Source organism: Monodon monoceros, unplaced genomic scaffold (genome assembly GCF_005190385.1).
Source record: "Monodon monoceros isolate NGI ecotype Baffin Bay Population unplaced genomic scaffold, NGI_Narwhal_1 Super_Scaffold_5, whole genome shotgun sequence".
Taxonomy (NCBI): Eukaryota; Metazoa; Chordata; class Mammalia; order Artiodactyla; family Monodontidae; genus Monodon; species Monodon monoceros.
In genome coordinates, this window is record NW_021703782.1 from 72,823,196 (window position 1) to 72,835,623 (window position 12,428).

Sequence of the window (12,428 nt, forward strand, 5' to 3'; positions counted from 1 at the left end):
TCACTGGGATGAGGCTGGGTGGCTGAATGGAAAGGGGTCACTGAAGGAGGATGGCAGCTGAAGCACAGTCCTGATTCTGGCAGTAGGAACCCAGGGAATAGATACCCCAACATCCCATTCCTCCTGCCCTCTCATCTCCTGCTGGTGCATCCTCATCATAGATCCCAACCAAAGCCAAAGGACAAGGGAGCTGGTTGATGCGGGTCAGCTTCCTGGGCCCAGAGCAAGGAGGGTGGACCATGGATCTGGAGGGATAAGTGGAGGAGAAGCAGAACAAGGGGCTATACAGCAGGGCAGGAATGGGGTCTGTCTGTTTACACATGGATTCACACGAGGGCTCGTGCTAAGTGCTTCAGGCCAGTGCTTGTGAAGAAAAATATGGCTGAAGGCATTTCTGAAAACCTGGAGCATCGCATAAACATGTTTGCTTCTCTTTATGTGCAAGATTGCCCATGCTGTGTTTGCTTGGCTGAAATAAAATGTTCTAAGGCATCCTGCACTCTCCTTTGGATTAATAGCAAGAGCTAATGGATCTTAAAAATAAAAAGCCTGTCACTCAGACCTTTGTTTAAAAATCTCTCCCGATCACACACTCATAGCAGATTATATATGTATATATACACATAAAAATATATTATATTGGGTTTCCCTGGTGGCGCAGGGGTTGAGAGTCCGCCTGCCGATGCAGGGGACACGGGTTCGTGCCCCGGTCCGGGAAGATCCCACATGCCGCGGAGCGGCTGGGCCCGTGAGCCATGGCCGCTGAGCCTGCGCGTCCGGAGCCTGTGCTCCGCAATGGGAGAGGCCACAACAGTGAGAGGCCCGCGTACTGCAAAAAAAAAAAAAATTAATAAATCACTCTTATTCCCTCACTGAGACTTCTCTTGACTTCCAAATTTCTCCCCCAAAGATACTTTTTGAATTTTTTTTTGCTAGAAGTGTAAATTAATGATGATAGTAATGATGGTGATGATAGCAATCACTTATTGAATGCTTCCTATGTGCCAAGTCTCCTACAGGGTAGCTACTACTATTATCTCTATTTTAGCATCATGTGGATGAAGAATTGAGGCTAAAGGAAGTTCATTAACTTCTTCAAGTCACATGACCAGAAATAAATGACTAGGGTTTTGGGGGCCGTCAGATTACAGAGCTCAAGATTTTAAACACTCTTTTGCCTGTTTCTCTGGAAACAGTGCTTTATACATTTTTTTTAATATTGAAAAAGATGACTGATGTTCTTTAAAACTTTTGCTTGAGGGACTTCCCTGGTGGTACAGTGGTTAAGAATCCGCCTGCCAGTGCAGGGGACATGGGCTTGAGCCCTGGTCCAGGAAAATCCCACATGCCGCGGAGCAGCTAAGCCCATGCACTACAGCTACTGAGCCTGTACTCTAGAGCCTGCGAGCCACAACTACTGAGCCCACATGCCACAACTACTGAAGCCCGTGCACCTAGAGCCCGTGCTCTGAAACAAAAGAAGCCACCGCAATGAAAAGCCCGCGCACCACAACGAAAGAGTAGCCCCCGCTCACTGCAACTAGAGAAAGCCTGCGTGCAGCAACGAAGACCCAACACAGCCAAAATAAATAAACTAAATTTATTTTAAAAAAACCAAACTTTTACTTGAAAGCTAATCACATAAAATGCAAGACTGCCAAAGATGGAGGAAAACAAGAGAAAAGACATCAGAGGCAGGGTGAACTAAGGGGAAATGTTGACTAAAGAAGGTTCTAAATTGATCTCAGTCTGCTCGCAAGCCCCTGCCATTCACGAATGTTCTCTGTTCTGTGCCTTTCCGTCTAAACTGGAATATTTGTCCTCCCCTTTCCTAAATGATTGCTGTGAACACTGGTAGCTAAGTTTGATCATCTCATTGAATCTATATTAAAGTCCTACAAAGCTCTAATAGAATGGTTTTGCTGTAGGCCTTCAACTTATCCCATGTCAGCTTTGTTCAATGAAATTCTGAGAAATGTGATAGAATAGCGTAATGTGCGTATGGCCACATTGCATCTGTCAGTGTAAACCAGCTTTACTAACGTGTTAAGCTGCTTTTATAAAACATGCTGATCAACCAAACCAAATATGGAGAGCCAAACGTTATCCATGTTACTTCATAGACTTCAGCGCTCAGAATATGAAAACATTTAAAGAAATAAATAATAATTCTCACTCTGCTTTGGAATATCAAGGATAAATAGACAATTATAGATTATTGAGGCTTGATACTTCTCCAACTCTGGATAACTTGGCCCATTTCTCTATCATATGATAGCCCAGAAAAAGGTATAAAAATGGAACCCTTCGGTAAGCCAATTTAATGACGTGTTAACAACTTTGACAAAAAGTTGGTGATGAAATTAAAATATTTATGTAAAATGACATATTGAGGTTAACAGTGGGATTCAATTATCCATGATATCCATTAACATGGAAGGTTGAGAAGTTGCTGTAAATTTCCTAAAGCTTGGACTGCCCCATAGCTTAAGCCATATCTTGCAGAAGAGATGAGAAAGAATTCATTGGCTCCAGACTGATCTGATTTACCTTGTGGCTGTGTGCCAGACTGTGCTAGTGCAGGAGTGTGAACTGAAGGCTACCAAAGACAATTCTGTTGTATCCCTTGTTTTTACAACAGGCTAGAAAAGACTTTATCTGGGCCAGACCTGAACTTCTGAACAGCTTCGGGTAGCTGTTTGTTGTTTTTGCCTCACTGGTATCTATTCTCTTTTTCCCCAAGTTACAATATTTCAAATTTCCTTTGGGAAGCTACTCCATGCCCAATCTCAGATCACGTGGTTTGAGATGGATCAATATGACCCACATTTCAGCTACCAAAAGCATTGAATTTCCTTAGTTGTGTTGATTCATTCAAAGGTGGGCTCATAAACTGGGCCTGCCCTAGCATCAAAATTCCATCCCTCTAGGCATACTGATGGGTTCAGAGAGATGGGCATAAACCCAAGTTAATCCAGCCATGGTCAATTCAGGCTTGAGAAGGTACACCCCCCAAAAAAGTCTTTTCTGCTAGGATGACTAGCACAAACAATGATATAATCTTAGAGCTATAGGGCACCTGTATGGAGTTCAGGAATGAAACCCATGAACATAATGCAGAAAAAGTGGAGAATCTGACACCTGATCATGTTGTTTGAGCCCCTGGATCAAAACATGCCTGAAGATACGAGTATTGGACTTCCAGTGATAATAGTTAATTTATCCTTCTTTTTGCTGAAGTTAGTTTGAATTGAGGTTTCTGTCACATGCAACAAGAGAGTTCTAAATAATATACCTCCTAACTATATTTAGTCTTACCTTCTGGTTCTTCTAGAAAAACCCCACTACTTGATCTAGCACTCCCCCGTTAAAGAAGGTTTAACAATGACTCTTCAGTGCTTAGCCCGACAGGCTGGGTCTGGTTTAGGCCTTTGCTTGGCTGACTCAGGCATGTGGCTTAGCAGCATGAGGCCAGTTGGGAAAAAGAACAAATAGGACTTGATGGCAAATAGGGGGCCATAGCCTGCTTGGGAGAGGACAGTTGTGGTGTCTGGGAACAGTGCCCTGTGGTCATTTCTAAAATCAGGAGTAAAATAAATATGGACAATTGGAGCCATAAAACAAATATTTCGGAGACATCCTTCTGCGAAGTCTCCGTCACCAAAAGGAACAGCAGTGACACTGCAGCTCAAGGGCTAGGTGAGTTTCCCTCAGTCCATTGGTTCTGCCTAGCTGCAGGCGGACAACTAACCATGTGGTTGGGCCACCAGAGCTCACTCTGGACAGCGACCGTGCTGAGCCTCACCTGACAGGGGAACACAGGCCACTACCAAATGCGCTCACCCTGTTGATAGTCACTTGAGAAGTCAGATGGTCCGGAGCCTGCCCCATGAGCCCATTAGAAGCTTCGGCCGAAGAAAACAGAGGCCAGGAAGCAAAGTAGCTGCCAACAGGTGCAGCCGGCCTTCCAGCCCCCGGGGTGGAGTTGTGTGCATTGGCTTGGAGAGCAACTCAGACCTGGGCTTAAGTCCCAGATCCACCCCCAGCTAGTGGTAAAACCTTAAGCAAGCGTTTAAATTGTCTATGCCTCAGCCTTCTCATCCACAAAATAGTAGTTCTTCCCTCAGAAGGTCATTGTGAAGATTCATTGAAAAACGTGTAAAAATGCTTCGCACAGAGAAATACTCTACATGCTATCTCTCATTGTACCCCTACACTGCAGATAAGCTGGATAGACCATTTCCTATACATAGCTGGTACTCCCCATCTTTACACGTTCCATTTTCTTCCCTTATGTTTCCCTCCTGAAATTCTACGCATCCATTAAAATTTAATTCAAAAGTCATTGCTTTCATGAAGGCTGCCTTCCAACTAGATAGAATCTTTCCTTTGGCTCTAGCTTTTTGTAAGAGATAGAAACTTGCTTCATATAGGGCAGGAGTTCTTAATCCTGGCTGCATATTGGAACCACTTGGAAATCTGTTAAAAATATTGATGCCTGGGCCCCTATCCCAGAAATTCTGATTTAATTGGTCTGAGGTGAGGCTCAAGCATCAATATGTTTAAAAAGCTCCCTAGGTGATTCTAATGTGCAGCCAAGATTTAGAACTGATGGTTGAATAAGTATGTTCTTAAATAATGTTTATCAACGAATTCAAGCTGAGATATTAATGGCTTAAAGTTTTAATAGACTAACCTTTAAAAGACTTGCATTTTTATTAAAAGCAATGCAGTCCTGTGTCCCAAGAATACAAAGGTAAATAGTATGTTTTAAAAATGTTTAACCTAAAGGAAGGAATCATAATTTAACTAAGGAGGTGCATGAGCGCTGTGAGCATAGAATATGATATATGAGTAGTATTCTAGAAATATATCTAAAGTATTTTGGAGCATGAAGGGGAAAAGCCCCCCAATTTAGAAGTGGCAGAAAAAGAAGAGGAAAAGAAGCCTCAGAGTGTGGGTGACATTGGGCTGAGTGTTGAAAGGTGAAAACAGGTTTGCAAGCTCAGGGTTGGGAAAGCTTTCATGGCCATATAAAGAGGTGTCAAAGTCCATGGCTCATTCCAATTCATACAACTTCCTAAGGCAAAAAATGAATTGCTAATAGGGAAAATGGCAACTCTATCTGCCTAGGTCTTAGTCGTGAGAGGATGAAAGGATGTTTTGGGTCAGGAGGACTATGTCCCAAATTACAGCTACAGTAGACTACTTTTGTTGAGATGGACCAACTCCAACTTGAGTTATTTTTTCTGAAAAGAGAGCAAGAGTTGCCTTTCAAAACCAACTCATAGGAAGGATGAGTGTGAGACAATTTGGGGATAACTGTACCAGGAACTGGGATTCCCCCATGACTCTCTCCTCTTCCTTTCCTCTCTGCTTCTCTCTGGATGTCAATTTTATAGTTGCAGGCTTGCTCTGTTCAGGCTGCCATGGCCGATGTCAATTCCTGGATTCACAAGTTCTCAGCTCTCCCACCTGTGGAAGCATTTTAAGTGGCCTGAATTAGGCTTTGTACACAACTAAACAAAGGACTAAGGCAAGATATGGGGTTCTCTGATTAACCTAGGTGGGTCGGGTGCCCATCTCTGTCTGATCGCTATGGCCAAGGAAGCAGAATCGATAAGACGATGTCAGTTTCCTTTTAAGTAAGGCCAGTGGTTAAAATAAACATTTCTTAGAAGACAGGGGGTGAGTGCTACTTGTAAAAGAACAGAAGAGTCCTGGGCAGATCTTATAGATAAATCTCTACCACTGTCCATCTCTTGGCCACCTAACTCTCTCATATACCTTCTTCTTCCTATTTAAATAATTTCCCCAAAGCCCCTGTGGTTGACTGATTGCCAAAATGGCTCCAATTCCCCTCTTTGCTCTCTACCTGTGCCCTTTGCAATGTGACTTTGCAACAACTTCCATTAATAGGTAGAGTATATTTCCCCATCCTTTGAATCCAGGCTGGCCTATGACTTACTATGGCCAATTGAATAGGACAGAGTGACAATGGGCTAGTTCTCAGCCTAGGTTTGAAAAGGCCCTGTGTGCTTCTGCTCTTCGATTAGAACCCTGCCACCAACATTAGAACAAGCCCAGTCTAGTCTGATGGAGGATGAAAGACTCTGGAGGCAGAGCCAGATCATTCTAGGTGAGGCCATTTTACCCGGCAAGCTCCCCTCTCCCCTCAACCCACCAGCTGAGTCGCAGACACATGAATAAGTTCAGCCAGGATCAGTTGAGCCTGGCCAAGACGGAAGAACTGCCCAACCAACCCACAAACTCAGGAGCTAAATAAATGGTTGTTGTTTTAAGCCACTGGATTTTGTGGTTGCATGATAACAGAATTTTAGTGGAAAGAGATAACCAATAGAGCCACCAGTTTACAAATGCAATAATCCCACATATAAACACAGATATTATTCAGCTCACCTAAATGCAAATAGCTGAACGTCCAGTATCACAGAGTGATGTCTGTTCCTGTCCATTAGGTGTAGACGCGACTTTTAAGATATTAATATTTAATGGTGTCAGAAAATTAGGATAATGCCAGTCAACACTTGCCACTTAGAAATGGGGGATGGAGAAGTCACATGTAGGGGCAAATGCTACTCTAGCATTGAGTCTTCTTATTGATCCTTGCCCAGAATGCTCAGTTTCCTTTGAAAGTTGCCCTCAGGCATTGTATGCATGTGGCCTTGGCAGGAGGGTGATTCCAGTATCCCCCATACACACACACACACACACACACACACACACACACACACACACACACAAATGTCCTGCTGGTCAGGGATAATAAGATAAATGATGACCTTAGTAGGTTTCATTGGCATCTCTGTATTGAATCATTTCCCTGGCATGATGACCTTAGTAGGTTTCATTGGCATCTCTGTATTGAATCATTTCCCTGGCAGTATATTGAGTTCTTTAATTGGCCAATCTGGTGGCTCAGGTTCTGCCAGCTGGGTGACTTTCCTCCTCCATTTCCACCAGCAGCAACCCCAAGAGAAGGGAGAGAGGCTTTGGGAAGTCTGAACACCTCAACCATCCAGCTCACCTACAATGGGTGCAGACCTAGAGGTGCAAGGATTTCCTTGGGGCTTAAGCGATCTCTGGCTCTTGTGTCCAGATTTGAGATTTCTCTGGCAACATCATCATAACTGCCTAGTCACCAGTGCCAGAAATGTGGTCCATCTTGATAACTGAACATCAACTTCACTTCTTTCCTCCAGCCTCTATGTGCCTAGGCCTTAGTTTGAGGAATTAGATCTCTGCCTCTGTCTTGTGTTTGGAAGGGTGGGTGGAGAAGGGAGGCAAAACTAATCTCCCTCCTAACCCCCGCTAATGCTTGGGAGCGGCCTGGAGATCAGACTTCCTAATGCCCCTGGGGTTTCCCCAGTATGTCACTTTAGCTTGGGCTGAGAAATAGACTTTTGCAATTTGCCAATGCCGGGATACCACCCCTTCAGCAGTATAGGACCACTGCAGAAGGACAGAAAGGAATTGGTTTAACACCACCACTTCTCTCTCCTGCTGGTCTGCCCTCAACAGAGACAAAGCATGTCTTTCTCTCGCAGCACCATACTGAGTGTCGTAAGAGGCCGCCCTCACAGTCTACCATCATGACATTTTCTACCACATCTTCCAAAACTTTTGTCTTGGTGGAGATGGGGTTTGAATCCCAAGAGACCACAGCTACAGTTTAAGCAATAGTTCAGATCTGCTTAACAGCATCGGATTTAGACCACGTGCTTGGAAGCCTTTTCCACAGGAACAAGGGTGCTCTTCCCAGAACTTCAACATACTGGGCGAACAAAAGAAATCCTTGACTGGGACTTCCCTGGTGGTGCAGTGGTTAAGAATCCGCCTGCCAATGCAGGGGACATAGGTTGGATCCCTGGTCCGGGAACATCCCACATGTCGTGGAGCAGCTAAGCCTTTGCCCCGCAACTACTGAGCCTGCGCTCTAGAGCCCGTGCACGGCAACCAAGAGTAGCCCCCCCGCCCCACTGCAACCCACGCGTGCAGCAATGAAGACCCAATGCAGCCAAAAAGGAAGGAAGGGAGGGAGTGAGGGAGGAAGGGAGAAAGGAAGAAAGAAATCCTTGACAACTACAACTCCATACTGAACACCGCTTCTCTAGGGTTGCCAACTCTGATTGATTGGTAGGGACTGCTTTCAGCGCTGCATAGAGAGGGATTCTGAGGCCATGTCTGGACTCTGGGAAAGAATGCCATGATTAATTAGCTATGTCTGGGAAGGTCAAGAGATAGGTGAGTAACAAGACATATGTCACATTTTTCCATTCTTGTTCTACACCGATTAAATGTAAGATCAGGTCTGCTATGTGGCTTTGTCTTTACAAAATAAGAATTTAAAATTTTGATAACCATTTGAGATAAAATTTGAGAAGAGTCTAATATGAAAAATAATCACCTTAACTTCCAAACAGAATACCTTCACTTTTTGGAAAACTAGTTCATTTGTATATATAAATCAACATTGTCTACAGAAGATTTGTTTGCACTTCGAATATGCTAATGTCATCCCCAATTGAAACTGTCTCATACTAAAGGTTACACATTTCTTTCTTTTTAAATAAAAATTCAGATAATCACTGAACACCTTATATTCTATTAAAATAATCTCATCTTTTTGAGGCTCAGATATAACACCTGTTCTGCCTGAATCTTGTATTGTGATGATCAGATGTACTATGAACAACTTAAAATACTGTATGAAAGTTATTTTTACTGTTTTCTACCTTGAAAACAGGGATACTCTATGTAAATTATTTTTACATCGTGAACTTTAAAATTTTGGCTACCTAGCATTGGTCCTTCCTCCTAGAGTGTTCCAATCTCCTTTTGGGGTAGCCTTCAGGCACCGTGAGTGTACCCTTGACAGGAGGGCGATTCTAGTTCTCCCCCATCCACACAGAACTGGGCAAGAGTGGAGGCGCCACTCATTTCTGAAATTTCCAGCGTGCAGGCATCTGAGGAAGCTCAGCAGAATCGGACGCTTACTTCTGAGATATTGGCTCTAGAATATGGGCGGAAGTCCGCAGCCACAGTAGATGTGGTCACAGCCTTAGTGGAGGCTGTGATGGAGACTGTGGCCTGATTCTGACTTGACTGTTCTTGGGGGTGACCGTGGCCATGGCTCCTGTTGCCCAGCCTCCCTCCTTGTCTTCTGTCCATTTTCCAAGTCACATTTTCCGGTCTTCCAGTTAAACTCTCGCTATCTAATATCTTCTGTGAATTCCCTCCTCATTTTATTTTACATTTTCATGTACGTATTCATTTCTGTTGCAAGAAGGAGCCACGGGTGATGCAGCACCTGACAGGAGCAATAAATGTGGACCTCAGACACGTGTCGGTGTCTTGTTCATTGAGCCTGAAATGTAGCAAGTGCTCAATAAATGTCAAATAAGTGAAAGTATGGGATACAACCGACCTCTGACCTCTGTACTCTAATCAGCCACATGCTGATCCCAGGGCAGCTCCAGACAACGTGTCTGAGATCAAGGGGGAAAGAGCCAGGCTGGCTGCATCTGTCCTCTTTGATGAGGGAGGTAAATCTTTCCCACAAGCCATCATCCTGAAATCTCCTGCTTACTTCACTTTCAGCATCCCCGGCTGCCACAGAAGGTGGGAGATCATGTATCTCACCTGAGGCTGGGACCTGTGTTACCACAGATATGTGGTTCTGTCAGTAAGGAAGAAATGGGTGACCAGATATTGGGTAGGCAACAAATGATGTCTGCCAGAAAAAAATCAAATACCAAAGAGATAATAATCCTGGCCCTCTGAGAGTTATAAACCATGGGAATCTGGACCACTAAGGAAATGGGAAACCTTCCTAATGAACATGATCCCTGGTCCCCATGGTCCACCCTCTCTGCTCCAGGCCAAGCAAAATGTCCCTGCAGAGGTTGCGCTAAGTCTAAAGATGGGGCCCTACTTTCAGATACAAACATGTAAGCTCTGGCTGGAGAGGAGGATTTATTTCTTCAGAAGAACCAGAATCACTATAGCTGACCAAGGTCTTATAAGTCTAGAGGTTTCTACCTGTCAGCAGAGATGACCCTAAACTGCTCAGAATCAAAGGCTCTAGTCTGAGGTGTTTTCTGTGATGCAGCTATCCTGGCCAAGTGTTCTTTGTGCTGCCAACAGTCCTGCTGAATCCTTTCTGATGGCCTTAAAGGGCTGCTGCAGACTCCTGTCCCTTCAGGATAGATGGTCCCAGGAGACCCTGCTGACCCAGCAATGACCTTTGTCACTCTGACCTCTCCTGGAGTTCCCTGTCTCTGACCGCAAGAACTAAACAGTCCCATACTATGCCCTGCAGAGGCCCCAAACACTGGGCCCAGGGAGCAGCTAATTGGTTTTTTACAAGCCTAAGATAATTCTGACATTTAAATATTGATGTTCATTTCTGGACAGCTATAAACACAAAAGGGGGGAAAGAGCATGTTTAACCGCTTCCTCACATTCAGTCTCACTGTGATAATGGTATTTAGTCAATAAGCCCAGCTTTCTAAAGAGGGGACTCATTTGCATCAAAAGGGATGTTCAGTGCACTCTGTCTCATGACAGAATGGTCCATCACTTGGTGTCTAGTCTGTCCTCCCATATTTTGGGGTGGCAGGAGGGCTGTAGGAACCCTGAGTTCTAGGCTGAAGGAAGAATAAAGCAAATTGTATTCAGCATCCAAAGAAGCATTTCCCAGTAGCCAATGAGACTCTGCTGAGGGTGGGGAGATGCTGATAATTGAACCCCAGATCAAGAGTAGGAGCCACTGCCTTCCTTTCCTTGAAACACAGCTATGAGGGAGGATACAGGTGGGGACTTAAGATGCCAGGGGTAGATCACTGAGCTGACACATCCAGAAAGGAACCAGGGTACCATTTCTATCCCCCTCCCAACCCGGCTTATCTCCTCTGATAAAGTCATTCTGTGTTTGTCTTTTTGTCAGGCCCTCAAAACCACTTGCCCATATGTCCCTAACATCTGCTCACCCTTCTTTTCTTGTACTATTTTGTATTGTTTCTTGAAAGTGCCCCTCAACAAGTAGACAATAATTTATTCCAATGGTGAGATTTCTGTTTTCCCATGTATTTGACTGCTATATTGAAGGCTCATAATCCACCCATAGGATCTGCTTCTTTTTTAACCAGGATCAAGAAATACTATCAAGATATAGAAACAATGTTAATAATGACAGCATCCTTTGGTTCAATTAAAGCACCATTAATATTACAATATAGGTCATAGAATCACCATTTGCTAATTTATGTGTAATTGAAAGATGGTCTTTCTCTCACAGACTCTTATGTTAATGGGTACCTTATGTTATATTTGTGTAGGTTCTCATATTATCTCTCTATAGAGTCTAGACTTTGTTATTCTAGGGTCCTAGAGTCACATATTCACTTATAGTACAAATCAGATGTTAATAGAAAGCACAGTTTCTTTCATTTTTCTATTAACAGATCCCTTTTATAAATGCCTAATTCAGCAGCAAGGGAAAAAGAAAAAAACTAAATTTCTTTTAACAACCCAGAAAATTTCATCCTCTTGATTAATTTTCACACTTTCTCTACCTAAATGCTCAGCCTATTTTGGAAGAAATGCTCCATCTTTCAGATTTCTGCTTTCTCTCCCTGTTTTCCCTGGGATGGCCTCTGGGTAGAACATGGGAAGAGGTGGGGCTTTGTGACTTCGTGGTGGTAGTGGGGTGACAGGGTCTTCAGGTCAGCAGAGTCTACCCTGGATTCCCATGAGGTCTGCTGCAGAGAAACTGGACTGGGCTGCTCGGGAACTGATGACCACAGAGGATTAGTGGCTCTCCTTTTAGAAGGTTCTGCTGAGAACTGATCCTGGAGCCTGGGGATAGTGTGACTGATGGTCAGTTTTCTCTTCCATCTTGATCTGGAGTTGGTCATTTCCCTGGTGACTTCGTCCTACATTGCCCTTTCTGGTGCTGAGGACTCCAAATGTAAACTTGTCCAGCCAGTCTGCCCAGAAGTCCTCATTGCTGACCCAGCACAGTGACTGCCTGCCTTCCAGAAAGTTCCTGCCAGACTGACTCTCCTTGGTTCTTCTGGGTCTCATCCATGCCACGGAGAAGCAGAGAGCAGTTCAGAAGGTACGCCTTCTGCCTCATTTGGGGGGATCTGTGAGTTTACTTTGCTGTGGTCATTCTTGGTTGCCGAGGGTGGGCTGAAGGGTTCTGTCCTCACAGAGCCCCAAGTAGAAAAGGAGGACAGAAACCCCTCTCTGCACCTTTTCTCCCAACTTAGCACATTTTACTGAATCTAAGATGCCATTGCTTTTAAGATATACCACTGTTCTGTATGCTGCTAAAAAAAGAAAATAAGTGCCTAGCAAGATTACACATCCTGATGCATTCTGATTTCAGACATGAGAAAGCG